The sequence below is a fragment of the Ixodes scapularis genome, unplaced genomic scaffold (assembly GCF_016920785.2).
Source record: "Ixodes scapularis isolate PalLabHiFi unplaced genomic scaffold, ASM1692078v2 PGA_scaffold6__148_contigs__length_123643588, whole genome shotgun sequence".
In the NCBI taxonomy this organism is placed as follows: Eukaryota; Metazoa; Arthropoda; class Arachnida; order Ixodida; family Ixodidae; genus Ixodes; species Ixodes scapularis.
Genome location: NW_024609881.1, coordinates 63,118,307 through 63,145,009, shown reverse-complemented (window position 1 = coordinate 63,145,009; position 26,703 = coordinate 63,118,307). Strand labels below are relative to the sequence as shown.

At 44.2% G+C, this 26,703-nt stretch overlaps 1 protein-coding gene and 1 long non-coding RNA gene across 2 annotated transcripts in view; one reads left to right on the top strand and one right to left on the bottom strand.

The window, feature by feature from the left end:
• Nucleotides 1-26,703, bottom strand: part of LOC115316682 (venom metalloproteinase antarease-like TtrivMP_A) — a 104,995-nt gene that overhangs the window by 42,649 nt on the left and 35,643 nt on the right. The gene's annotated exons all lie outside the window — the stretch shown is intronic.
• LOC115316698 lies at nt 3,657-4,991 on the top strand. The gene is made up of 2 exons (XR_003917918.2): nt 3,657-3,875; nt 4,831-4,991. It is a non-coding gene; the product is annotated as an uncharacterized LOC115316698 (long non-coding RNA).

Below are 26,703 nucleotides of genomic sequence, written 5' to 3'. Positions count from 1 at the left end.
GCCTGATTCTGTCACCGACCCTTCGGTTCGAAAAAAGTTTGCGGCATCCCTGATTGGAACCAAACTGCATGCGTGAGACGAGTATGCGCGTTGCAATGGCTGTAATGTGGTAATGTGGTACGCAAGCCTGGTGTAAAAAGGTGACAGGCAACAAAGTGTGCGTATAAGATGGATATTTATGCTTCGCATAATCTTTTTCTAAAGAAAAACTTGTGCATCCTGTTTTGTGCATGCCGTCACATTTGTTACCAGACTCAGCATTAAATTTGGTTGCCAAAACAAACAAATGTGCTGCGAAATTCCACTATTTGAGAACTCACAGGTTTGGAAGGTTTTGGTTGTGACTGCGCGTGTGCCGAACGGCTATAGACACATACAATTACGAGTGCCGGAACGGGCCAACAGGCCTCTCTCATCTTGAAGGCCTCATCGCCTGATTCTAGGCGGCACAGCAAAGCAACAATCGGCCCGATTGTTTCTACCGTATTTCCTGTGTGGCTGTCTAAGTGACTTGTAAAACAACAGGTATAAATTTGTTATTTTGCCGAGTAGTCTGCAAAACGAGTTCGTCGAACCACTTTCCAAGCCTGCACTTCTATTTTCATTCACTTCAACAATTATTGTAGAATTCACTTGCTTGATGCGTCGCACTGCAGTAATCCATTTCTGTTGCAGTGTCGCTTCCCAAGATCTCGAAGGGAACCGTTGTAGTTTGATGCTTGAGTCACCTTCGTGACTCTGGCAGTTTTTCACGCAGCAGTAGCGACGTTTATTCTTTGGGGGAACTCTAGGAGTAGGCGAGATGTCACAGGAGCTCGGTGAGGTCATAGAGACGTGAAGCCGGGACTTACTTTTAAGAGAAACTGTGCCCAAAAAGGCTCACGCCAATCCGAAATGCCACATTCACACGTTTTTTCTTAAACGCGCCCACCCGCAGCCCCCCGATCTTGGCCGTCCTGGCCCACCGAGTGTCTTATTTTGCAGCCGCTAGATGGCGCAACGTGTAGTGCCAAACTTCATTGCTGGTTAATATTTCAGTAACTTTACTTTCGATGAGGGGAGGGAGTGAAGTAGAGAGATTCATATTATCAAGATTCTGCTGCGTTTGCCTGCCCCCCCTCGCGTACACACACACACACAGTGTCGTTGCCCAAAGCGCCTCTGACTGTATGTTGCAAAACCTAATTTGTTTTGATCTGTATAAAAGAAGAAAATAATTTACTGACAGGGTGACAGTGCTGGTGGGCCTGAATCTAAATATGTACTTGCAGGACGACTTCATTTCATGACTTCTTTATGCAGCATAGCACGACACAGTCATTGATTACGAGTAGTTGCAACGACAAGAGTTGATCAGGTTGCCAGTATCGCATGTGAATGAATACTATCTTAAAGGCGTGATTTCAAAAGGTAGTCTTCATTTATTTAGTGCATAAAGTAGCCTGGCTGTGGCAACATCATAAGCTTAGCATACCACTTTTATAGTAGTGGCCACAGCACCCTCATGTCACCTCCCTAAAAGAACCGCAAGGAAGAGCGGGCACTACCTCCACAATTTTGCGTCCTCACAAATCATAAAACAAGTGAAAGTGATTGGCTGATGGTGTGAAAACCAGCCAATCGCTTTCATTTGTTTTATGATGCATTGCTGAAATCTCACCCTATTAGTAACTGTAGCCTACATTTTGTTTGGGCATATGCATGCTTCCTTCAATTACTACAACAAAGACATGGGGTTGAATGATTTGACTACCTAACATAGCTCCTTAGCATGGGGCTAGATTGATGCTGTGAAGGAATATTGTGCTTTATTTATACTGCATTGCCCGTCATTTGGGATTACGTGGTGTGGCAAACGTTTTCTTTATTAAAGCTACAGTTTGTCCTAAATGTGTAAGCGAATCAAGATCTTGATGTTACTCGTCTCTCTAACCTTCAATTTGCTCTCCTCGGTGCTGCTGTGGCTGCTCCACCTGGTGAGGCTGTGGCCTTTTCTTGGCCACCTCTCTTTGCTGTCCGGGATGCTGAGGTATGTGTCTGGGCCTACAAGGCACTTTGTTTATTGTTTCCACTCCATTGGTTTATTCTGGAGAACAGACTAATGGCACAAAAGACAAGGACACAAACAGGCAGGCACACAAAGAGACAGGTACCTGGCTTAGAGTTGGACTAAAGACGTTTCTGAGATTGTCTGTTCTTGGTGATAACTCATTCGGCGGGCTATAAGGATCCTAAATATCGAAAAATTATGCTCGTTCGATGCCTATTTTCCTACTAAAAATAGAAAAAAAGAAATAAAAGAAGATAGTTCATGTCCTGCCATAGGACGAGAAGGTGCACTATTTTCGAAAAAGTGTACATGCGGGTGAGAGTGACATCAGTGCTATCTGACAGCCGTGTCCCACAAATTACAGTTTAGCAGTGCCAATAATACCTATCCAGGGGTTAGTAAGCTAGTCCGCATCGCTAGTATAGACTAGCAAAGGAGGCAGAGGTGAGACATTTTGATGCCTATTTCTGAACACGGAAAGCGAAGGTAGTGAGCTATGGTGATGGCACACTCATTCATGTTTTTTCTTTCATGTCTTGTCATGGATTGGAGCCCAAAGGTGTTTCTTTCGCATCGCTTGGCTGCCCGAGACTGCACATATTAGTACAAAACATGGGAGTGCACAGCAGTATACTTCCTTTGTACTTTGCGATGCTGCACTTAAAAATTGTCAAATGGTTCATTAAAGGGTACCTAAAATATTATATATGGGAAAAGCTTTTATGAAACAATTTTTTTATATCAATATTAGTATCTTACAGCAATAATGGACCTCCTTTCCGAAGCTGAAATTCCTTCTCTTAAAGCGGCTCTCGGGAGATTTCTAAGGTGACCTATTTATGGCTGTAACACATTCTATGTGCTCTAAGCATCCCAAAAATTTAAAGTTAAATTATGTGCAGCTTATTCCACTAATAAAAATCTGATAAAAGATAGTGAATCTGAGAAGGACAAATGGCACCACTGAACCTGGCCGAATGTAAGCGAGCAACGAACGGGGCTCATCACACAATCACAAAGCGATGGCTTCACGTGCGGACAAGCAGCCGACCAGTCCTGCTCGTCTGCACAGGACGCCCTCGCTTGCAATTGAGTGACGAGTGTCTTTCGCCGTTCCACCCCATTGGCCTTGATTCAATTCAACCATATTCGCTATCTTTGATCACATTTTTAATAGCGAAATAAGCTGCACATGATTGTGAGTTTTGGACTTATGGGATGCTTAGAGCACATAGGTTGAGTTAGGAACATAAATAGGCAATCGTGGAATACTAGGAAATGCCCCTTTAATTTATTTCATGTTTTTATTTATATATATTGTGAGGGCGTTTATGAGAGACGTATTTGATAGTGCAATGTGGGAAGACCAGAGGCGACCAATGGCGAAACAGCCAAATCGCTCTCAGCTCGCGTGGCGAAAACATGCAGCGCGCGCCCCTATTTCCCAAAGATGTGCGTCGTCGTCTTCGTAATAATATGTACAATACAGCATTTCAGTGAAACAAAGCAGGAACATGATTGCAGACAAAAGTGGACAGCCCCATGTGTGTCCTGTATTTCTTCACTTTTTGTGCATTTGCTTGACAATGTGACTCTCTGCAGATTCATCTTGGACCTGGCATCAAAATGCGAGAGGCAGCATTTACACACGCCTTGGAAAAGGCTGCCACTCCTGGCCGCTTTCTCGGAATGGTCAGCCGACCACTATGGGAGCCTGCGGAGCTCTTGGACAGGAGAATGTCAGGGCAAGCCTGCAGGCGTCTCCTCTAGGAGGGTGTGGTGGGAAAGAAGCCCCTAACACAAGAAAAAATTGACGCTCTAACTGGTGGGTATTTTTGATCAACCTGGAAGGGCACAGAATCTGTTGTGGCTGTGCTGTGCTTAGCTCTGCACATAATGTGTGTATAGTGTGAGTTATAATTTACTACGATTTGAGATATTTTTATGGACCTGTTGTTGGTTTTGGCTTGTGCAGCACACATGTACAGTCAGAGGCACTATGAGGTCAGACAAGGTGAATGTGGGCAGACCAGGAGAAATGCCGCATGGGGTACAGCGCTTTCTTTGCACACTGGGAGCGAGGCCACGATGTTCGATCTGCAGTCAAACCCAATATTATCGAACCCGGTTAATTCATACTAATTGTAAATGGACTGGTAGCTGCAATAAAAATGCATAGCGAAAAATGCAATTGCATTGAACGAAAATTGCAGCGTCTCCCCATACATCAATCTGCCAAGAGCGCTGTTTAGCTCTGCAAGCTGATTTTCCCCCAGCGAGAGAATTTTTTCTTGGGGGAAAGCCAGCTTGCAGAGTAAGGTGGCTTTTTTTTTTATTTTGGGCTGTTGCGTCGACCGCCCAGAAGATAAAAAAAAAATATATCTCGGGGGGGAGGGGGTGAGCCGGTAGACGAAGAAGCGGCCACTAAATAGCTGCGGTGAGCGTTCCTCATGACGTACAGATGCCCCTTCGAGAGTAAACTACTTTTCTAAATGTGACGTGCTTGTTCGTTGTCAAAATCATTAAAACTTTTATAGTGAATTGCCCGCTATATCGAAATGGTAGACGGTTTATTGAGAGTTCGATATAGTCGGGTTTGACTGTATTATGTTGCCCACAGGTATGGGAAAGCAGATTGAATGCGGAAGGGCAGGCCGAGTGATAAATTGACTGATTATCAGGCTGGACACGACAGAACTTCCTTGTTTACTGTTGTAATTTTATTACTTTAAGGTTTTTTTTATGAATAACTGCTCGTGTATTTTTTTTATGCACTGTAGGTTTCATCATGCGATACCAACATGCCCAAGCCATCATCTTAGCCATCCAGATGTGCTGGCAAAAACGGCATGGAAGAAAAGAGCCATGGACAGCCCTGTCTGCAAGGGAATGTGTGCGAGTGGTGCGTGTTGGGAAAAAAAATAAAATAGTAAGTTTCATTGTCTTTGTAGTTTTATTTCATGGCAGAATGAACACCTAAACCTTCGAAAAATTGATATTCTTTTTGCACAATTTGCTAGCCGTTGTCATCAGCAGTCCTTTCTGCATCTAAGTTATATTGTGTATGCATGACGAGGTCACCCCAGAAGACACTAGATTGGCAGGGTCACATCAGAACACACTTGACAGGGTCACGTAAAAACATCAGAACACACCGAGACCCGTGTCTGAATTTCTGTTCTGCCTCGTCGTGTTGTCTCTTATCTCAATAAAGTCTAATATATTTTGCGTTGCGATTTCAGCTTTCGCAAAAGCCAGACGTAATAGGGTGCCATGTCTGGACTGTAGGGGAGCTGGTATACCTGGGTAAAACCCAGTACGAGACGTGACGAAATGGCAGATGTATTGTTGTGATGAAGCTGTCAATCACCTATTGCGCGCAACTCCTGCCGTTTTATTCCTATGGCATCTCAGGCGGCGAAAAACTTCCATGTAGTGTACTCTTTATTTATTGTCTGGTCTGAAGGACCATACTCATAATGGACCTAACGTTTATAATCAAAAGGGGTTGTCAACAGTATGTTCGCGTGGCTCCGACTTTTCTGTGCTCTCTTAGAATCTGGAGACCTGGGTGACTTCTATTGGCTTGAGTAAGCTTTTGTTTAGGGTCACAGTTCTTAATCCATTACTCATCTCAAGTTATAACTACGGCTAGGCCGTTGATCGATTAACCTCATGCTTTCATCTTGGTTATTTTTCAAACAGTTAATCGGTAAAATTTTGATGAATCAAAAGAAAGTAAAAATTAAATGTTCCAACCACGCAGACGTGGACGAGTACACCTGTATAAACGGCAAACTTTAGGGAAAAGTTTAACCTAATGTAAACTCTATGGGTGATATTTGTAACTCAAGACGGATGCAGAAGGTTTCAAGCGTGCCGGCCACTTCAATGCCATGCGAGTGTCCGTTTACCGCACCATAGACTATTGTGAATAATCAGAGGAAATCACTCTATTACCAGAGAGTATGACTGAACCTCTTGGCCTCATACAGCTGAAGTAAGAATCTGAGTGTGTGTGTCGTTCAACTGTTCTCAACTACACCAAGGTTGGTTCATAATCAAAAATCTCTTTGCATCGTTTATCACAAATTCAGCAGCAAAAAAAAATGGATTTTTAGAGCGTTCGGCATGAAAATGAACGAGACCGATTAATCAATAAAAGGCGGCGATTAATCGGGTTAAAATATTTAATCGACGCCCAGCTTTAGTTATAACTTTCTTTAGGATCTGGATTGTTGTTGGTTTAAATCAAGTTCTATGCAACTTCAGCACGAAAATCATTCTGCTTTTGTGACATAAATTAGGGTGAGGAAGAAAAATATTTATAAAATAACATGCCTCTATAGGTACCACCTGGAAAGGCACCACCGATTGAATGCCTATTTTGATAGAAAAGAATAGGATGGCAATCCACCAATCCTGTGACAGAAACTGCACAATGAATTTTTTTTCACCTCGCGTTTTATGCTTAAATCCTCCATCCTAACTTCTGAAAGTGTTGTCTGTGGAATCGCCACGTCTCCCAATTCTCTCACTGTCATCCGGCAGTTATTGTTGATAGTAGCTCACGTGCACTTTAAGTTGCCAGGTATTCTGGCTATGAAGGGCCTTGTGGAGCATGCATCCCTGTCAATGGCATGCCGACCATCTCCGGAGTGCTCAATGAATTGTACCTGAAAGTGTCCGGTAATGAATATTGAAGTATAAAAGTCTGTAATATCTGATCAACTCGCTAAGTCATAGTAAATCTGATGATCAGACAGTGCTTCACCTCAATCAATGGCATCTTGCTGCCGACTGAGTGGCAGAAAGGTAAAGTGATTGTTCACGCATGTGCGGAAGGGTCCCGACTGTTGGCCAATTGACGTTGGAGCCGCGCCCCGGGTTAGCAAGACAAAAAAAATCACTGAATACTTTACGAACAAACTTTATAAGCTCTAGTTTTAGGTGCCAGGGAGCTATCTACCTGGATATAAGCAAAGAGTGGAAAAATGAAAAGCTGCTCATGTTGACCATTTTGTTTAGTACACTTCACTGCAATACAGAGATGCTTTGTGGGGAAACTAATGTCATGATTTTCTCTACATTGCAGAATCTTTTTGAATAACATATTCATTTTAGATAACGTAAGGGGCACTAACCCCATGGTTTTGCAAAAAAAAAAAATAATGCAGCTCGTATTTTTTTTATTTTCTTAAGCACACTTCATTGCAATACAGAGTGCTTTGTGGGGAAATAAGGTCATGACTACATCTACATTGTAGACTGTCATTTTCGACAACATAAGTGGCAGTAACCATCTGGTTAGTGCCCCTTATTTGTTTTAGATGACAAAAGGAGAACTAAACCCTCATTTTGCGAATGAAGCAATAAAATACTGTTCCGATTTTTTTTTCTCACTTTGTCGTGCATACTTTCTCGCAACACAGGTGTGCTTTGTGGGGAAACTAACGACTTGGCTACCACCTTATTGTAACTGTAGATTAAGATGACATAAAGTGTAGTCCTGCTTTTTCCAACTGTTAATTGAAGCTAGAAAAGCTATAAATTATTTATTTTTGTGAAAACAAAACTTGTAAGCTTGGTATTACTGCTTTGGCCCCACTTTTTTCCTAAGATAATTAACAGATTCCTACTCAGTGGCACAACATACATGACATCAGTTTAAACTCCAACAAGAATATCAATGATTGGGTTGATAATAAGAACGGAGGATTTTCAAAGCAGAATACTAGGCTAGGGGTGGCCAAACTGCGCCTCGCAACCACATGCGGCTCTCTCAGGTTCCAAGTGTGGCTCACGACTTCCTGGTAAGCATGCTCAGGCAAGAAAGAAAAAAAGGTATCAAATAAGACAGCTTGCGTTGTGGCAACCTTGTGCCAACATGCCTATGCTGCCATGAGGCACTTTTTTCAATAATGGAGGAGGTAAAATTAGAATAGCAAGCACGACCCTGACGTACAAACACCTAGCTGAGCTCCTAGATTTTTGTGCACCCTCTTCCGGCATTGCTGGAACCTGTCTGCCAATAATAGTACAATAACAATAACAGGACAGCTGTAGTGGTCAATAAAATATGAATGCAATTGATATAATTGAAATGTGTTGCAATGCTGGAAAACTAAATTCTTTCACAGGGACCAAATGGTAAAAGTTTCTTGAAATAATGACTGCAGCAGCTAGGAAAGTCAGACACTGACCATTAACAGCCCCATTATTCATAACATTGTCAGTGGCATGGAGTCTATAAATATTTGTCTTCCATTGTGATCAATAACGAAATTTACTTTGAGGCGGGTTTATATTATGACACCACTACGGTGTAGCAGTAACATTGTTCGTAGACCCTACTACAATATTTCAATATTAATATCTGATGCCTATGCATTTTCACTAATTGACGAGTTTTGAGCAATTGCTAAGAAAGTGTTTTTGCCATATCTATGCAATGAATTAGCCAACTGGGCTCTGATAGAAGAAAAAATAGCTGAACAGGCAATGTCAGGATGAAAAAATGGCTATACTCGGATTAACCTCACAGCCCCATCTTCTATGATATGAGTATGTTGGAGCCTCAGGGTCATGACCCACTTCATTGACAATTGTTAAGCTCAATTTATTCGAAACACAATACCTTAGGTCGCTAATGAACATACTGAATGTTTCTACAATCTGAGTTGATTATTCAAATCCTTCATTACTGCAACTCATTAAGCAAAGGATTTGCAAGTAAGAAGCCACTAAACCCTAGCTATTGCTATATTTATTGCATGTTGGTTGTTGTGATGATCCGACAGCAATAATAAAACAGAAAAGCAACATCAATGAACAGATTTCGAGTTTTATTGAATGAAGAAGTGTACAGGTAGAAACTGAGAGAGAGGAGGAGATGAAAGCGAGCGGGCATGTCAGAACACCAAGCTCTGGTTGGAATGATTAGTGGGTAGAGGCAGAGCCTTTGTCTCTACTCACTGTTTGAAAGCGAGCACAGAACATTAGACGCCGGTGTTTGGCATTCGAATGCATGCAAACAGTGAGCACGGTTTTGCATCTACCCACTAATAATTCAAACCAGAGCTCAGGGTTCTGACGTACCCACGTGCTCTTTTCTCCTCCCCTTCCTCAGCTTCTACCTGTACAGAACAAACTTTGAGGAGCAGTGTTAATTACTGATTGAATTTTTCGCATTCTTTTTGTAGTAGTTTTAGTTTCAGGATTTCTTGATCTCGTTGGAGTGTAAGGATACCAATTTCTAATCTTTGTCTTTCCATGTCAAGCATTCGTTTTTCCTCAACGGCCTTTGTCTGGGCCTCTAGCAAGCGAACTTTTGCCTCAGCCACGCGGTTATATATGGCTGTGGCATCGGCAGCAGCGGAGCTTCTCCTCACGGGCCTGTTGGGTCCCTGTTGAGGCTGTGTCTGTGTGCAGGGCATCACTCCAGAGGCCACAGGACTACTTCCAGGAGCTGGAGTCACTGGCGTCTGCTCCTGCTGGTCACTGTCCTGAAATCATAGATGCTTTTGCACAATGGTACTGCAACAAAATATTCTATTGAAAACCCAGGTTAAGGGATGGTGCCAACTGTGGGATTATAAAATAGCACAAATATTATTGCTTAGCCAAAGCGAACAAAATAATTTATTCTATTTTTGTGCAATAGTGAGCAGACCATCACGCTGCCACCGTGTTTCTCCTCATGTGAGCAGGTACACACAATTGCAAGCCTGTCAGATCTATGTGCATATATGCTGCATGTGCTTGCACACTTGGGGCACCAGCCATGATGCAATGTGCTTAGAATACTGTATAAACAGGCAAGTGCTAGAATTATCATTCGTATTATAAAAACAGTGGTACTTGGCCACTTTGAAATAATAGATATTGGTGAAATCTGGTGCTGACAAGAATTGATAGGCCACACCAAACAAAGCCGGGCTTGTTATTGAAGTGGAACATGGGTAATAAGCATTAGGAGAGCACCTATTTTCATGACTTGGTGTTTTACTACCTCAAATATGTGCTGCAGTTACAGACATAAAGTTGTTTTAAGAGATTTTGGCTTTAATTACTTGGTAATAATGATTTAGTTAGAACGGTCTATTCGCACAGTAATATACATTACATTTGAGGGTGTTGAACTTTGTGTAAACGTAATGCTGATAATAAACCAAGCAAACAGCTATGAAGACCCCATTCATTAACAAAGAAAAGTCTTTCTAAGATAATGGACTTCTTCCAAAACCGACGCGCCCCATCGCGGCGAAATACCACGCAGTGCACTCTGGGAACTAGTTGGCCACTCAGTTTCGGTTTCGACTGAGCAGCTTCACCTCATACTATCACGCCGCGACCGAACGCGCTGCTTGCGTTTTCGATTATCTGACTTTTCACGAACGTACAATACACTCATTCTCGAGCGATACAAAACGAAGACCGGGGCACTTTCCTTGGTTCCCGAAACACCGGATATTGTGCGTGCGTATGCGAATGTAGTAAGTCGTGGCTTAGTCACCTCACCCCACGAGTGCATCTTTGAGCTCAATGTCAGTAATCCCGTCTAGTACCAGTGAACTACAACTGAAATTTGTTCGTCTGGAGCCTTACACGCATTTTGTTTGCCAAACGTCCGCTTCTTGTTACTTCAGTGGGCAAAAAGCAAGCCGCATCCTCACAGGGTATCAAAGTTTAGGCCAGCGTTTACGCATGAACTTTTAAGGAAACGCAATAAATTCGACCTCACTACTGCACAAAAGTTACTATGACGTCTTCCTCGTGTCATCATATATCTCCCACTAAAATTTTAAGCTGATAGAAGGTTAACTTTTCGCAAACGCTGAGATCGGCTAGCTACGACGGAGGCCCTTAACAAGCGTCCCCTACTCCTCGCTAAGCATTTTTGGACGAGCTTTTACTGACGCCCGAGATTTGTGCCGGGAACGGTGTCTGAAATTATCTCGGCATACTCAGTCAGGAAGAAAGCAAACACATAACAAATATCATGGCCATTACCAACCGTCAAATGCGCTTTGAATTCGTTCGAGCACTTGTCTGAAGAATGTCGCACCGTGCGCCGGATGGGCATGAACACCCGAATGCGGTGCGCATAGGGGTTCATGCCCGTCTGACGCACTTCCGGCGAACGGTGCGACATTCTTCACACAAGTGCTCGACTTTTGCATTCTTAAAACGGTCTGTATGCGCGAATGTGCCTATATGATTGCAGGATAACTTTATGCGCATACGCGATGTTGAATATTAGTGAAATGCAAGCGGGTGGGGACTTCACTTCGTGCAGTGCTGCGTGTCAGTACAGATAAGAGATAAGAAGTGTGTTAAAATTGAGCTTTTCAATGGCACCTCCGAGTTTTACCTCGCATAATCAGGCACATTAAGAAAAACAGTAATTGCAAAAAGAAATATTTCGTCTATGGACGCACGAAGCAAACAAACTTCCTGATCAACAACACTAATGTAAAGGCGCGAGCTCGATATATGCATACTTATTGTTTGCTACAGCTTGTTGATTCGTACACAAGCAAGATCCCCGAGCACCCGAGCTTCGCAGCGTCGAGACTCCCAGCACTGGCTCGTCCACATACCTCGATTGGAGCGCTAACAGGAAGGCTCAAGTACAAAAATACAACAAGCATGTGTTAAGACAAGCTATACATCTCGAGCTTGTGCTAAAGCTTCGAGGTCTGGCCATTTAGGCTAGTTTAGAGACCACAAATGACGCTCTCGGGACCAGAAAACAATCTCTTGTCGACGTGTCAATCGAAACCGAAACCAAGCCACCCTCCCCCCCTGGCCAACTAGTTCCCAGAGTGCAACGCGCGCCGTGTTGCATGCAGGGCTTTATGGAAGTAGTCTATTTTCAGCCGTATAACACTCGGTAAAACGAAACAAATGTAACATATTCTATGCAATCATTATGTCACAAAAAGCTTAGAAGGTGATAATTATATCTTCAAGACAAAAAGTGAAAAAGGTAAAGCAGGCAAAAATCCCACAGGGGGCAAATAAAAGAAAAGATATATGATGACAGGCATGTTTTAATTACTTCCTAATTTTTAGTTATGCACAACATACATAGTGTTAATTTAAACCATATGGTTACCTTGACAGAAATAAAGCCAGGGACAAGTATTTATCTAGGCCCTTCAGTGATGACTTCCTAAAGATCTCTATTTCATGTCTCAACATGTTTGGAAAATGTCAAAACACAGTGAAAAGAAAAAGCAGCACACATGGAGGTTATGACACAGACTATCAGTGATAAAAAAAACAAAAAAAAAAACAAAAAAAAACAAGACACAAACACTGTGTGCTTTTGTCCCATGCTACTTCTTTGCATATTTAACCATATGTCTCAATTAATTCTGTGTATAGCATGAATTTTGCTTAGAAACTGTGAGCCTAGGATATCATCTCTGTGGGGTTGCTCTAGCTTACTTTCTAAACTCCACAGTCAGGCTATTGAGCTTGCTAAAGCAATTCAAATTATTAGAACAAAATTAATTAAAAGGGGGGGGGGGACAGGTGTAATTTCAGTCTTAATGACTTTAGGGAAAAAAATACGGCCTCGTTGTCGTGTGTTCTGGAGTATATATTTACCTCTGAAGTGGGGTTCAAGACTTCGAACTCAGGGTCCCACGGCAGGTGATATTGCTCGGTTGTGAAGCTCTCGGTGTCTTCGTGCACTGGACGGAAAATAATAGAAACAAATCTATTAGATACGTGCCTACGGAAGGGCATACAAGCTAGAAATGACCAAGGTTGAATTACCTTCACTGGGCACAGCGTCGGAGTCGAACCGGTTCGGTAGAGGCTCCAGCAGCGGCCCGATGAATGCTGTCAATCTTTCGGTTGTTTTGCTGAGGGGCGTTGGGCAGGGCCCCCCACCAGTGGCCCTCACGGCAAGCCTGTTGGCGGCCAAGTCCTTCCGAGCCTTCTTCTTTATATTTTCGTAACATTTTTTTAGTTGCTGCGAGTCTCGGCTGGCACCCATGACGGCATTGAATTTTAGCGTAATTCGGTCCCATATCCGGTTTTTGGTTTTCGTTGTAATTTTGTCGGTAATTTTGCTCTCTACAATGTTCTTAAATTCCTCCACTAAGTCCAATAATACATCCTTCTCGCGTTCAGTGAAATTCGGAGCCCGGTTTCGCGTCGATTCCTTCATTTCGAGTTGGGAAGCAGAAGTGGCATTCGTCTGCTAGCATCCATAAGAAACCACACGTAGACACATGTACAGATCTTTCGTATTTATTTAAAGTTTTCAAATATGTTTTTGTCAGGTTTACAAAAGTCGGTGTCAGAGTTGTTCAATCAAACAATATTTCATCTGCTACTCACCGGTGAAAGACAGCGAAGAACAACCGCCGCCGACGACGACCGCAAGAAAAAAAAAAAAAACAGTTGTTTACATCACGTGATTTTTCTCCGCCAATCATATTCGTCCCTCTGAGCGTTCCCTAGTTTGCTCTGTTTGTCCCTACATTCCCTACGCAAATCCGGCGTTCAGCTAGGGGCGCGTCTGTAAAGCCGGCTTAACGTTCGTGCAACCGGAATTTAAACCCGTGCTTACCTAAGCTCGGTTTAGGGCGCTAAGCCGGCTTAGGAAAGCGCCGCTTTGGGTTAAGATAAGCGGCGTTGGTGCAACCGGCCCTAAGTCACATTCATGTAAACGCGACTTATGTTCTTTTTCGACATGTTTGGTGTATGTAACGATACCGGTGATAAACGATGGACATTTATTTGGAAGATGGCGGTCGTCTTTCTGCATGTATGATTTGTTTATACCGGTGGTCCTGTGGTATAAGCGTTTTTGTTGGAAAGATTGCGGTCGCTTACGTCATCGGACGCAAAATCATACCAGCCACACCAAATCATATCAGCAAGCAAACTGGCTGCCATTATAGACAGACCCGGAGCCATAGTGGTGCCGGTATCTCCAGTTATGCAGAACGCCAAACCAAACTAGCTGCATGTATAATAACAAGAAATTAAGGTGGTGTCATACCAGAACTGTACAAGCAGCAGGTTTGTTTCTTGTACGTTTTTCCAATAGGGTAGTGAAATAAAATGACATGTCTGTACTAAGCTGCTGATATCGTATTGTTAAAATAACGAAAGAATGAAAAGATCAAAAAGTAAAAGCGTTAAAACGACCACTATGATAATGATTCTTGATTTCATTTCATTTTATTTATTATATCTTTAAGGCGCCCATGGGGCTTTACATAAAGGGGGGCAAGTACAACATTAATCATAACACAAACAGAAAATAAATAAAACAAGAAAACAGGTGTTACGGTTGCTATGCGTTTAAGTTAGTGGTAAGAGAAGCTCTGAAACCACAGGATTCTTGGACGATTACAATATATCAGGAAGGGAGTTCCACTCGTATGTAGCTAACTGTAATGGGGATAATTTGAAAAGGTTTGACCATGGAGTGACCAAATGAAGTTTTTCTGAATTGTCAGTGCGCGCGGAAATATATGGTGCAGTCCGGCAATACAGTTATCTCTTCGATGGGCAGTGGTAGTACAAAGTATGCAATGATGCAAGTCTTGAAATTTTCCTTCTGTGAGCAAGAGTTGGTACTCCGAGTCTTTCCTTTAGTGCGGTGATGCTTGTGCGCCTGTATTTTTTTAAGAATGAAGCGTGTGACTCTATTTTGCACTGATTCTAGTTTTTGTGTCAAATAAAAATGATGTGACTTTGTATATTAAAGAAGCGCAATCAAGTTCAGATTGAATAAGGGCGGTATATGCTACTAGCTTTGTTTCACAGTTTGCCATGTGAAGATTTCGACTTAAAAAACCGAGGCTTTCATTTTCTTTTACACTTATGCGAATGATGTGGGCTTCCCAAGACGATTTTGATGTAAAATGAACCCCAAGATATTTATATGTATGCACATGTTCAAGAACCCCATCGAAGACAGTGAGTGTTAAACTCTGCTGGACTTCGCTTAGTACTAAAATTTTGACATTTTGTTTTTAGAAATATTTATCTTCACTTTCCACATTAGACACCATGTTTAATTGTACTGAAGTCGTTCCGATGTTCAATACAATCCCGAATGCTAGATGGGTTTCTATAAACGACACAATCATCGGCATAAAAACCGATGGTGGACTGGATAGTAGGAGACAAGTCGTTTACATACAAAAGGAAAGTAGTGGACCCAGCACGGTTCCCTGTGGTACTGCTGATTTTACGTTCCAATGACATGAGGATTCGCGTTCATAGCAGACACATTGCGAGCGGTCGACGAGGTAGTTCAAATACACTGTATGAGAGATGGTTCTGTTTGCAAAGCGCGTAATTTAAAAAGAAGTCGTTAATGTGGTAACTTGTCAAATGTTTTTCTTTTATGTCAACAAAATTGCATGGGTTTCTGTTTTAAACTGAAGTTTCTGATGAAGGTCTGTGACAAATTCAAAGAGCTGGGTTTCGCAAGAATGATACCGCCAGAAACCGTGCTGGTTTACAAAGAGCAAGTTATTTTCCGGCAAATGATCCATAATATTCCAAAAAATTACATACTTCATCAGCTTACTAGGTACACCTGTCAGAAGGGTCAATCTATATTTCGTCAACTCATTTTTTTGACCGGTCTTAAAAAGTGGGGTGACTTTGCTTTTTTCCGATTCGCAGGAATTTTACCAGCATGTAAGGAGTGTTGGAAAAGTAAACACAGAAGAGAGGAAGCTTCTTATTTGCGGAGCCTAAGCACTTTTGTTTAAATAATGTCAGGGACTGGAGCTCAACTTTGTTCAAGATTTTCTATCAGTTTGTGAATACCAGTCGCACACATAGCAATTGGAGCCCTATGAGTTAGTATAATATGTTAAAGACCGACCAACGAAACCATTTTCCCAAGGTAGGAAAATGACCCTCGCTCCCTCCTCTTTTCACCCTCTCCCAAAAATCACGTGACGGAAGGGGCTTCTTTTGAGTCGGCTTTTTCTGAAGGGATAATCCTCAAAAAGCGCGAAATGAGCGGCTAGCTGCGAGCGCCACAACGACCTTGAGACGTCCAGGTGTTTTCCCTCGTTGACGCGGGCACGCTCCATCCGCGAGATTGAGGACGCCAGCGCGACCGCACGCTTTTTCCCATGAGCTGCAGGTCCGAGGCCGCTCGGTCGGTGGAGATCGAAGGGTCGTGGTATTCTGGGTTCATTCCAGCAGCCGTTCTCTGGCATCGCGCGGCTGCTGGAACCATTCCCGTTTCTGCACGAGGATTGGCTTGTGCAATAAAGGGTTCAGGTCGTCGATAATCCATTTATTTCCGAAACTTATAAATCAAGTGGCTTTCCCTAATCTCTTCATTACTGTTTGAAACACATCTCCTCTCATAGGTTGTTCATCCCACTTTTGGACTCTTGCGTATTTATTCGTCCTAACCTCTAATTAGCGCGGGCTTGCGCGATCAACGCTGTCCCGGATTTATCCAAAATTGGAAAGATTGGCGTCGGGAGGGGTTGAAGAAGTAAACCGAAATTCTTGGTTCTAATTAAGACGGCACAATCGTAAGATAAGTCTTTGCTTCACTTGCCTCTACAACGCCCCATCGTATGCACTATCGCAACTTCTCAGTCACATAGCTGTATACCACATTTTACTGATGATTACTATAGATCTGGCCCCACAGGCTTTCCCGTTATGAGCGAGTCGACTTTTTAACGACCGGCGACTCTCCTGAGTGAGAATAAATATTATCACCTTCCCATAACATCCACCCCTTTCTCTCTCCCCCCCCCCCTCTTCCATCCCTTTCCCGAGTTGGGGAGATATCAGGCCACTCCAGATACCTAAATACCTAAATAATGTGGCTCTACTGTTGGGACCCAATCAGTTTCATCATCAATCATTATTTGCTACGATTTCATGGTGAAAGTGTGTTCGTCGTGATGCCACAAAAGTGATGGATTCAAAGAGACCTCGTATTTATTTTGCTGAAATATTCAATAGTGTGATGCTTTAGTGCGTAAGGTCAAACACTCGAGGCAGTGCGTAATACTTTCCAACTGTCGTTGACGATGAAATATTTGTGGGAAGTGCGTAAAATTGTTTACACCACAAAAGCATACCTAAAAACAACAAAATATCGCAATGGCAAAAAAAAAAAAAGATGAATATCAGCTTCCGAAAGCTGTCGCTTTCCTCTCTCTCTCTCTCTTTTTTTTTCGCGCCGCTACAAGAATTAGCGGCCGAGCAACGAAATTCTATCAAAATCTCGCTTCTTGGAGAAAGGACAGCAGGCTATATGGTGGGGAATTTGCCAGGGAGTTTGTAGAAGTAATGGACGACCATTGAATCTAGCCTTGTGCACGAATCATGCCTAGGGATATTTCCATTTTCCTTCCACGCGATTAGAAGGCAAGAGACTGGGGGAATTTATGTGCACTAACATACTGCTTCTAAAAGAAAGTACCAGATTTCTAGTGCATGTCAATATACTTGTAAATAGCTTAATCAGTGTGCACAAACATTCGCGGCCTGGAGGATGACATGGAAGCATGGCGGAAAGAAGCTTGCTGAAAATAGAAATCTATTGCATTGCACTGGTGTGAATAATTATTACGTATTGTTGTCTTATTTCCGTGCGAAAATAAAAACAGCGTTTAGAAACCGAACCCTGTGTGTTTTGAGGAGCGCCGAAAGGACATAAAAAATTGGGACAACCAGAGCTTGTCCTGGTTCCTTGTATGTTCGGAGCCTTTTAAAATTGGATGAAACATTATGAACCGAGTGACCCGGCTTACCACATTAGAGTAGTTCATTTCCATTGCGACAGGCTGTCTCCAAGCGTCTTGCATAGTCCAGCTTGAGCTGGACCGTTTTTATTTTCGGTTTCTTTCAAAACGTGAGCTCTAAGCCATGCACTGGACCAAACTACCACATTCATAATCTGCGGAAGCGGAGAAGTGGAAATGCAACAAAATGAATGATTCGCCCACGTTATTTGAGGCCTATAGAAAAGCGGAACGGATAGAAGGGGGCCGAAATCTCTTTCAAGAAACACACAATCTTCCCTTCAATTATGTCTAACAATTTATGTAAAGGTGTACTTGGCAATGGCATTATTCGTTTAGGAATCAAGCGAAACTTTGTATCGGATCATTATACGTCTACGTTCACTCCCATTCGATGCTTATCATATTTTCGACTATGTACCCGGGGTGGTTTTCAGCGGTAGATTTTTAATCTGATTGCCCGCCAGAGCGCGAGCCAGAACGCACTACGGCCGCGGGCCGTCGCGCTCTTCTCCTTCTTCTTCGTATGAATATTTCAATCAAAGACGCGGGCGGAGCCGTCAATCGTGCTCGTGTCGAGAACCAGTAAGTTTGACCCTTGAAATGGAGGCGTGACGCAAAACCCAGAGGCGTCTCGTTCGCACACTTACGTTCTTCTCAGGCGGCGGAGATTGTCGTTTAGAGTGGATTATCTTCTGAACGGATTCAAGTTACCCGAGCAAGCTCGCATTCTGCTCGCAAAGCCCAGCAACTAAGCAAAGGTAACGGACGGTGGTTCGAGAGGCGTGCAACCCTTGCCCGCTTGGCCCTCCCAACCACTTATCCGCTTCCGTAAATTTTGAATGTTGTAGGTTGGTCCAGTGGCATAGAGCTCACTTTTTGAAAGGAACCGAAAATAAAAACGGACCGGTACAAGCTGAACTATGCAAGACGCTCTAAGAAAGCCTGTCGTAAAGAAAATGAACCGCTCTAATGTGGCAGGTCGGGTCAATCGGTTCATAATTTTTCATCCCCTTTTGAAAGGCTCCGGAAAAACAAGAGACCAGGAAAAGCTGAGTGACGTTGTATTGTTCAGGTTGTCCCGGTTTTTTTATGTCCTTTCAGCGCACCTCAAAACGCACAGTGTCCGGTTTCTAAACGCTGTTTTTATTTTCGCACAGAAATGAAACAAAAATACGTAATAATTTTTCACACCAGTGCAATGCAATAGAGACTTCTATTTCCAGCAAGCTGTTTTCCGCCATGATTCCATGTCATCCTCCAGGCCGCGAATGTTTGCGCACACTGATTAAACTATTTACAAGTATATTGACATGCACTAGAAATCTGGTACTTTCTTTTAGAAGCAGCACGTTAGTGCACATGAATTCCCCCAGCGTCTTGCCTTCTAAAGGCGAAGAAGGAAAATGGAAATATCCGGGGCATGATTCGTGCAGAAAGCTAGATTTAATGGTCGTCCATTATTTCTACAAACTCCCTGCCAAATTCACAACCATATCGCTTGCTATCCTTTCTCCAAGAAGTGAGGTATTGATAGAATTTCGTTGCTCGGCCGCTATTTTTTGTAGTGGCGCGAAAAAAAAAAGAGGGAAGGGGGGAAAGGGGGGAGAAACAACAATTTTCGCTGGCAGATCTTTTTTTTTTCTTTTTTGCATTGCGATATTTTGTTGTCTTTAGGTATGCTTTTGTGGTGTAAACAATTTTAAGCACTTCCCACAAATATTTCATCGTCATCGACAGTTTTAAAGTATTACGCACTGCCTCGGGTGCTTTGACCTTACGCACTAGAGCGTCACAGGAGCGAGTATTTCCGCAAAATAAATACGAGGACCTGTTGCTCTCTTTGAATCGACCACTTTTGTGGCATCACGACGAACACACTTTCACCATGAAATCGTAAATAAAATGATTTATGATGAAATTGATTGGGCAACATTATTTAGGTTGCAAATAAACAGGGCGTCGTTCATGCAATGTGTTTACTTCCGTGTTTGAATGTGTTGAGAATGAGTAGCCGAAGAACGCAGTCTGCAGGCTGCTTCCTGGAGTGGCCTGATATATCCCTAACTCCGTAAAGGGAGGGAAGAGGGGGGGGGGGACAGAAAGGGGTGGAATGTGGTACACAGCTATGTCACTGAGAAGTTGCGATAGTGCAAACGATGGGGCGTTGTGGAGGGAAGTGAAGCAAAGACCTATCTTACGATTGTGCCGTCTTCATTAGAAGCAATTAAGAATTTCGGTTTGCTTCTTCAACCCCTCCTGAAGCCAATCTTTCCAATTTTGGATAAATCCGGGACAGCGTTGATCGCGCAAGCCCGCGCCAATATTTAAAGGTCTTTATCTAGTTATAAAACAGTCATCAAGCAGAGGTAAGGACGAATAAATACGCAAGACCCTATGGGAAAAACGTACAAGAAACAAACCTGCCGCTTGTTCAGTTCTGGTATGACACCAACATAATTGCTTGTTATTATGTATGCAGCTAGTTTGGTTTGGCGTTCTGCATAACTGGAGATACCGGACCGCTATGGCTCCGGATCTGTCTATACTGGCAGCCAGTTTGCTTGCCGATATGATTCGGTGTGGCTGGTATGATTTTGCGTCCGATGACGTAGGCGACTGCCATCCTTCCAACAAAACGCTTATACCACAGGACCACCGGTATAACTAAATCATACATGCAGAAAGACGACCGCCATCTTCCAACGAAAACGTCCATCGTTCACCACCGGTATCGTTACATACACCATGCATGTTGAAAAAGGACATAAGCCGCGTTTACATGAATGCGACTTAGTCGCATCGAATCCAGTTGCCACATTCAATATACGGTCATGTAAACGGCATAATGCGCAAAGCGCATCGCATTTTGGAACGGGGAGGATAATCGCAAGGCGCTCGCTGCGGGAGCGAGTGAACAGCTGAGAACATGGCGGCGGCCAACCTCGTCGGCGGCGCGGAGAGCGGTCCCGCAATTTTTTTTCCCGAGAACAAACGCAAGCTTTTGTTGCGATCATAAGTAAGCGGAATATAGCGGAGCTGCTCGGTGAGGGCGGCCCCGTCCAAACCTTTGCGAAGTACGACTTGCGCGTCCGAAGGGGTCACAAAGGCTTCGGTGCAAGCACGAATGACACCGAGAGCTTCGAGCACTGTAGAGCACTGCATGGTAGCGCAGAACGAGCAGCTCCTACTTCGGTGCCGTTCCTGGCTGCGCAAGAGCCTCTCGAACTCGGGGTCCGGTTGGTCTGGTCGCGATCGGCGAGGTCTGGCGCGGCGAAACGCGGAGGCTTCCTCAAAGCGTGCGCACACACGTCGCCTTTCGCTCAGAGTGAACCGGCGGCCCCGCCTGGAGTCCCAAACGCCTTGGTTTTGATGCTTCTTCCGTCTCGCAACTTCTTTCACAGCACCGAAGACAGCGGACACGATCTTTACTTTCACTGAATGCGTCGAAAGGCCTCCACGTGCGATGCACCGGAAAACGTGGTGCGGCTGGTGCCGGAACGGAACTGCGTAACTTCGAGCTTTGAGTCAACGTGCACGGCAACAAACCGATCGTAACACCAAGCCGCGGATACCGCATCGCCGGTCGACAGCGGCAAACGGCTTGTTGCTCGTACTCGGCAAACTCGGCGTCTTTTCGTGGCCCCTCGCGTCCTTGCAACCAGCCACAAACTCATTAGCCCGCCACCGTAGCGACCGTAGCCGGCGTTGGAGAAAAGCGAAACCGAAACGTAAGGCTTCCGCCCAGTGGCTTCGGTGCTTCCGCTGCCGCGGCAGCCGCGGCTTTTCTAACTTCGCAGCTTCCACTTCCGGTCGTCGCGGAGATGGCAAACAATGGCGAAGGTAGAGCGGTGTGGTTCGTTGGCTCGTTTACGGTTACGGGACAGATGTTTTGCGGTCCGTTTCTACTGCGTCTCTGGTTCTAAACTCGACGGCGCCTGTCATAGTTCAACCAGGTGTGGTCGGCCTGGGTCGGCTCGCCTCGTCCGATCTCCGGACCGCCGGCGACTTCCGAGCTCTTTAGGCCTGGGATCCGAAGTCGTCTGTCTCCGTGAAACGGTAAGCGAATCTCGTCCCGTTTTCGTTCTACTTTTAAATTACGTTTGGTGCGCTACAGTGTAAGCATGCGTGCCAAGTGTTCGTGACAATTTTGAACTAGAATAATTGTGCTTCATTGCGGTTTGTCATTTACCGAAAATGTAAATCGAGCAATGAACAAGGAGCCATGCTTGAAAACGATGTATGTACGATGTTAACTTCTACCTGTGCGGCTTAAAGAAAGTCAAGACTGGTTACGGTTGGATGCGAGGCTGGTCCCAATGCAATAGTAAGCACTTAGAGCGCCTTTCTGAACGGCATGTAAGCAATATAGCGATCAACGAGACGAGCGACGGCGCCGAGTGACGAAGGTTTGTCACTCTCGCTGCTTGCGCCGCTCGGTTCTTGGGCTTCTAGAAAACGTCGCTCATCGCCTTCGTCGCTCGCACCAATCGCTTTCATAATGTGTGTCGCGGCGCGCGGCTGACTACCGTGTTTATTCAATTGTAAGTCAACTTTTTTTTTCCCGGAAATTGCGAATAAAGAATTTCGTCACCTACATTCGCGACCAAATTTTGCGACCCTACCGGAGGCATGGAGCTATCGAGTCACCGAGCCGGCGTTGCCGTAGAGCCGCGCCGCTTCTTGTTTCGAAAAGCGTTTGGTAACCGAAATGTCTCGCCGCCCGCGGTGGCCGGTGCCGCTCCTCGGGCGTCGGATTTCGACATCGCGCCTCTAGCGTTCCCCTTGCTGGGCAACGGGGAAGGAGAGGAACGCGATGCGCCATGCACTTTACCCTCCATCCTCGCAAACGCGCACCAAAAAAAAAAAAAAAAAAAAAAAAAAAAAGATGTTACTTTTGTTAGTTGCTTGAGGCGGCTCGGCTCGCGTGTTGCTCATGGCGACACGGCGGCTTTGCTTGCGTCTTTGTAGTTTGTCTTCCGTCGCTTCGCACCTTTTTTCCTTTCTTGTCATCATTTTACAAAGGTTTCAGTGAAGTATTGCTGCGAATTTCCGAGGATGTCTACCCAGCTGACGAAGCTTCGGACGACGATGACATGTCCAGAAGTTCTGACGGTGATAAAGTTTTTGGCATCGCCCCGTGATTTAGCTGAGTGATGTAAATAAAGGTTTGTTTCTTTCTTTTGCCCAAAATTTCCCCTGTTCTTAAAAATAAAAAAAAAGGTCGACCTGTTTTTGAATTATTTTTTTTTTATTCGCGGTCGATTCAATAAATAGGGTTCGACCTATTTTCGAGTAAATACGGTAACTTTAATTTTTATTTTGGGTTCTGTCGGACGCAACTCGAATGCTTGACAGTTACGTTGGGCGTAACTTTAATTTTTATTTCGGGTTCCGTCGGACGTAACGTTAGACACTGCGTTACACTTAAGGAAAATAGGGGCTGCTAGTTCATCATATAAACCAACCATTTGTGTGTAATTAAAATGCATCACTGACCTCAAAAAAAAATAGTGCTATCCTAGAGTTCATGCTATAGGAATGTAGCGCTTCAGATAAAGTTGTTAATTTTTACTTTGCCCCCTCCAGATACAACATCTGGACTAAAGCAGTGTTCCGGGTCTCCTTCCAAGACCTCAGGCGGGTCGTCATTCAGTCCATGAGTCGGCGGCGTCTCATGGGCGTGTTGCTGGTGCTTACTGGATGGTGCTACCGAGGGAAAAGTGGTCATGCTTGGGAAAGGCAAGTATGGCCGCTGTAAGTATACATATTTTCTTTACCTTTGCTCGAATCCACTTTTAAGAAATGCACAGTTCGCATGTGTGCATCTCTCAATGTTTCCACAGTCGGCTGTTTTTTTTTTTTTTTCTTTTTTTGAGTGCTCCAACTCTGTTAGCGCTAGTTTCTCTAGATCATGCAAATGGGATGCAACACTTTGCTGTGCAGAAGCACAGTGGAATTTACTCTAGCTTTATAATGCAGCACAAAATAGTTGACTCCAAGTATGGCTACTTTTGTGACTCCGTTTAACCAAAAGCTCTGCCGAAACAAACTTGCCGCCTTATAGGTAGTGCAAAAGAACCTCGCGTGCCTAACCTGGAGAAGGGCATTTTTTTTTCATAGGTCAATTTTTTCTTAAAGCAATACCTTCAGCCTCCTTGAAATGTTAACATCATGTGACACACCGAAGAACAGTAAACTCTTTAATGTTGGCGAACCTTTAATTTTCGCGGCCTTTAATTTTGCAGAATTCAGTGGCTGCGATTATGTCCTCTGTGACCGATTCGAGAAGAAATAGGGGCCACGAAGGTAAGGGGGTTTTAGTGTACATCTGAGGAAAGAGGAAGTCACTTATGTTTGTATGCAGGAGTAAAACGAACAACAACAATCATGGTGTCGACACTTTGCAAGCCTATCTGTGTCTATTGAATGATATCAATTTTGTTTTAGTTCGTTAAACATTGTTGCGTGTACATTGTGGCAGGGCCGTAACCAGGGGGGGGGGGGGGCTAGGGGGCTCTGCCCCCCCCCCCCCAAATTTTTTTCTGAGTACGGCCCTGGTCGGTGCACTTGCAGCCAGCCGATTTTAATCTCCACCTCTGCGCACGCGCAGTGGCACCGGTCGGCTACCGGGTACCAAAGCGGGACCGGTTCTCCAGTTTGCTATAACTCTCCATTATATGCCACCGATGCACATGATTCATAGGCGAAAATACGACAATAGACACTTTCAAAATGGCCGCTGTTGTCCCCGAGAACCCCCCCCCCGAAATTTTTTTCTGGGTACGGCCCTGCATTGTGGGATGTCGTCTTCAACACGAGCAGTGGTTTTCCCTGAAGCAGGCAGCATGGACGCGTGCCGCAGCACAACATAGTTCATTTGCAGGTGGTACCGCAGGTTGAAGGATGGTTGGCACAATATGGGGGAATCACAATTCAATGTTCTACCTCGGGCGTAGACAAGATTTGCTCATTCTAAATCATTTTGTCGAAAAATTGGGGATTTGCGATGAATGTACCCGCATGGTTGGAAGGGCCAGACAAGCCTTGCGAGCGCTTCGTTTTCTAGCGTCTCAGTCCTGAACCCACTCACGCACCACGTGTAGATGTTCCGATAGGTGGGAGCACTTATTTGGAAAATGGTGAATGACAACTGCTATCTTTATCAGACTTCTGTATTATGGTCAAAGTTGGACTGCATATTTGCAACACTTTTTCTCACTTAAAAATATGTCATACTAAAATATGTAGAATAGCCGATGACAAAAAGAGAATGGCTGGGCGTCCTCCAGCACGTGCTTGTGCTTTTCACCCCGCTTTGGACAGATGTGCTTGCTCCAGGCTCACGAGGCGCTGAAACGTCATCAAAGGTAGCAGACGGGCTGGTGGTGGAACAACGGAGACTTCTCCCTGCCTTTCTGATGGTGTCAGTGAGCGTGTACCTCTATACTCTAACCTAGCTTAACCTGCACAGAGCTGAGGAGAATAGGCTTGGCGAGTGCCCTTATTGCATATGCATTTGTACAGCTGAGGCACTTTCTGAATCAAGAACATTGTGTATCATACCTTCAAAAACACATCATTTTGAGGGTTCAAAAGGAATTGTAAGGCATAACTTTGTTTGTATTGTCCTATTACGCATTGCAGGCACGTAGCCAGGGGGAGGCTTATGAGGCCCGGCCTCCCCCCCCCCCCCCCCCGATATCTTCCATTTTGCATGGGTCCTCCTCTCCCCCCTCCCCCTCATACAGCATTTTGTTATGAGTGGGTCCCCCCTGAAACAAAATCCTGGCTACGTGCCTGACGCATCGACTCCAACTTAATACGGAGTCGACCCACCCTGTTGATAAATTTAATGCCTGCCAGGTAATTTGTTTTGCATTCAGTTAATATATCAGTATTCACTTAGGTATCCCAAGTCATTAGTCGTTGAGATGCAGTCTCTGTAAGTCAGTCATGTTTAACATTCATAAAACTGCTTGTCAATTAATGGCACTGTCGAGGACATGTACTCTGCTCAAGCAATCGCTGTGCACAAGCTGGTCGTGTGGATACAGGCAGCAAACATCCCGGTTGAAACGTCCTTTCTCGCAATGTGGCTCAAGACTAGGTCGGGGCCCCACTCACAAACGTCTATACTTTGCATCTCTTTAAGCTGGACCACTTTTGACACTACAAGCCATTGCAGCAAAAACAGTGTGACACATGATTATAAGCTCTACGTACCATGGCATCCAACTAGAAGGTCACATGGCTTGCAGTTCTGCCGTGGTTAACTTTAAACTGAGATAGTTTGGAATAATGCTCTCGGTTTGTAGTGTTGCCCGGCACGGTTAACAATTTGGTGATATAGTGCTGCATTGAAAAATCTGCATTCGTGACTGTATCACCTTATGAATGCATACTAGCTATTAAACTCTCCATTCTGCAGAGAAATAAAATGCACTTTGCTTCCAATTGCAGCTACTTCTGGAACTTCATGGTATGAAGCACCTTATGGCTGCAAGCTCTGACCGATCTTGTTCTCTGGTCTGCGCTGGCCCATTGCAGGGAGTCACTCCGAGAGGCTCACCAGAGGTTCCTGTCCGTGGTCGTTCTAAATTTTTTTTGTTGTAGGTATGCATCCTTTCTGTCTTTCCCTAATGTACTCGGGCGTTTTCTTTTCATTGTCGCAGATTTGCCTCAAAATTGGTTCAGCACACAAATGGATGCTGTACAACTGTATCCCGCATATTTTGTTCAAATTAACTTTTTTTTGCGAAAGTTAGATTTTTTATAAAGGTTAGTCTTTTTTGTTTTTATTTACAAATTTATTTGAGTTTCCATGGGCAACACTAAAACGTTATGCCAAGGGCAAGGCCAAGTTCACTGCTCTAACTTGTT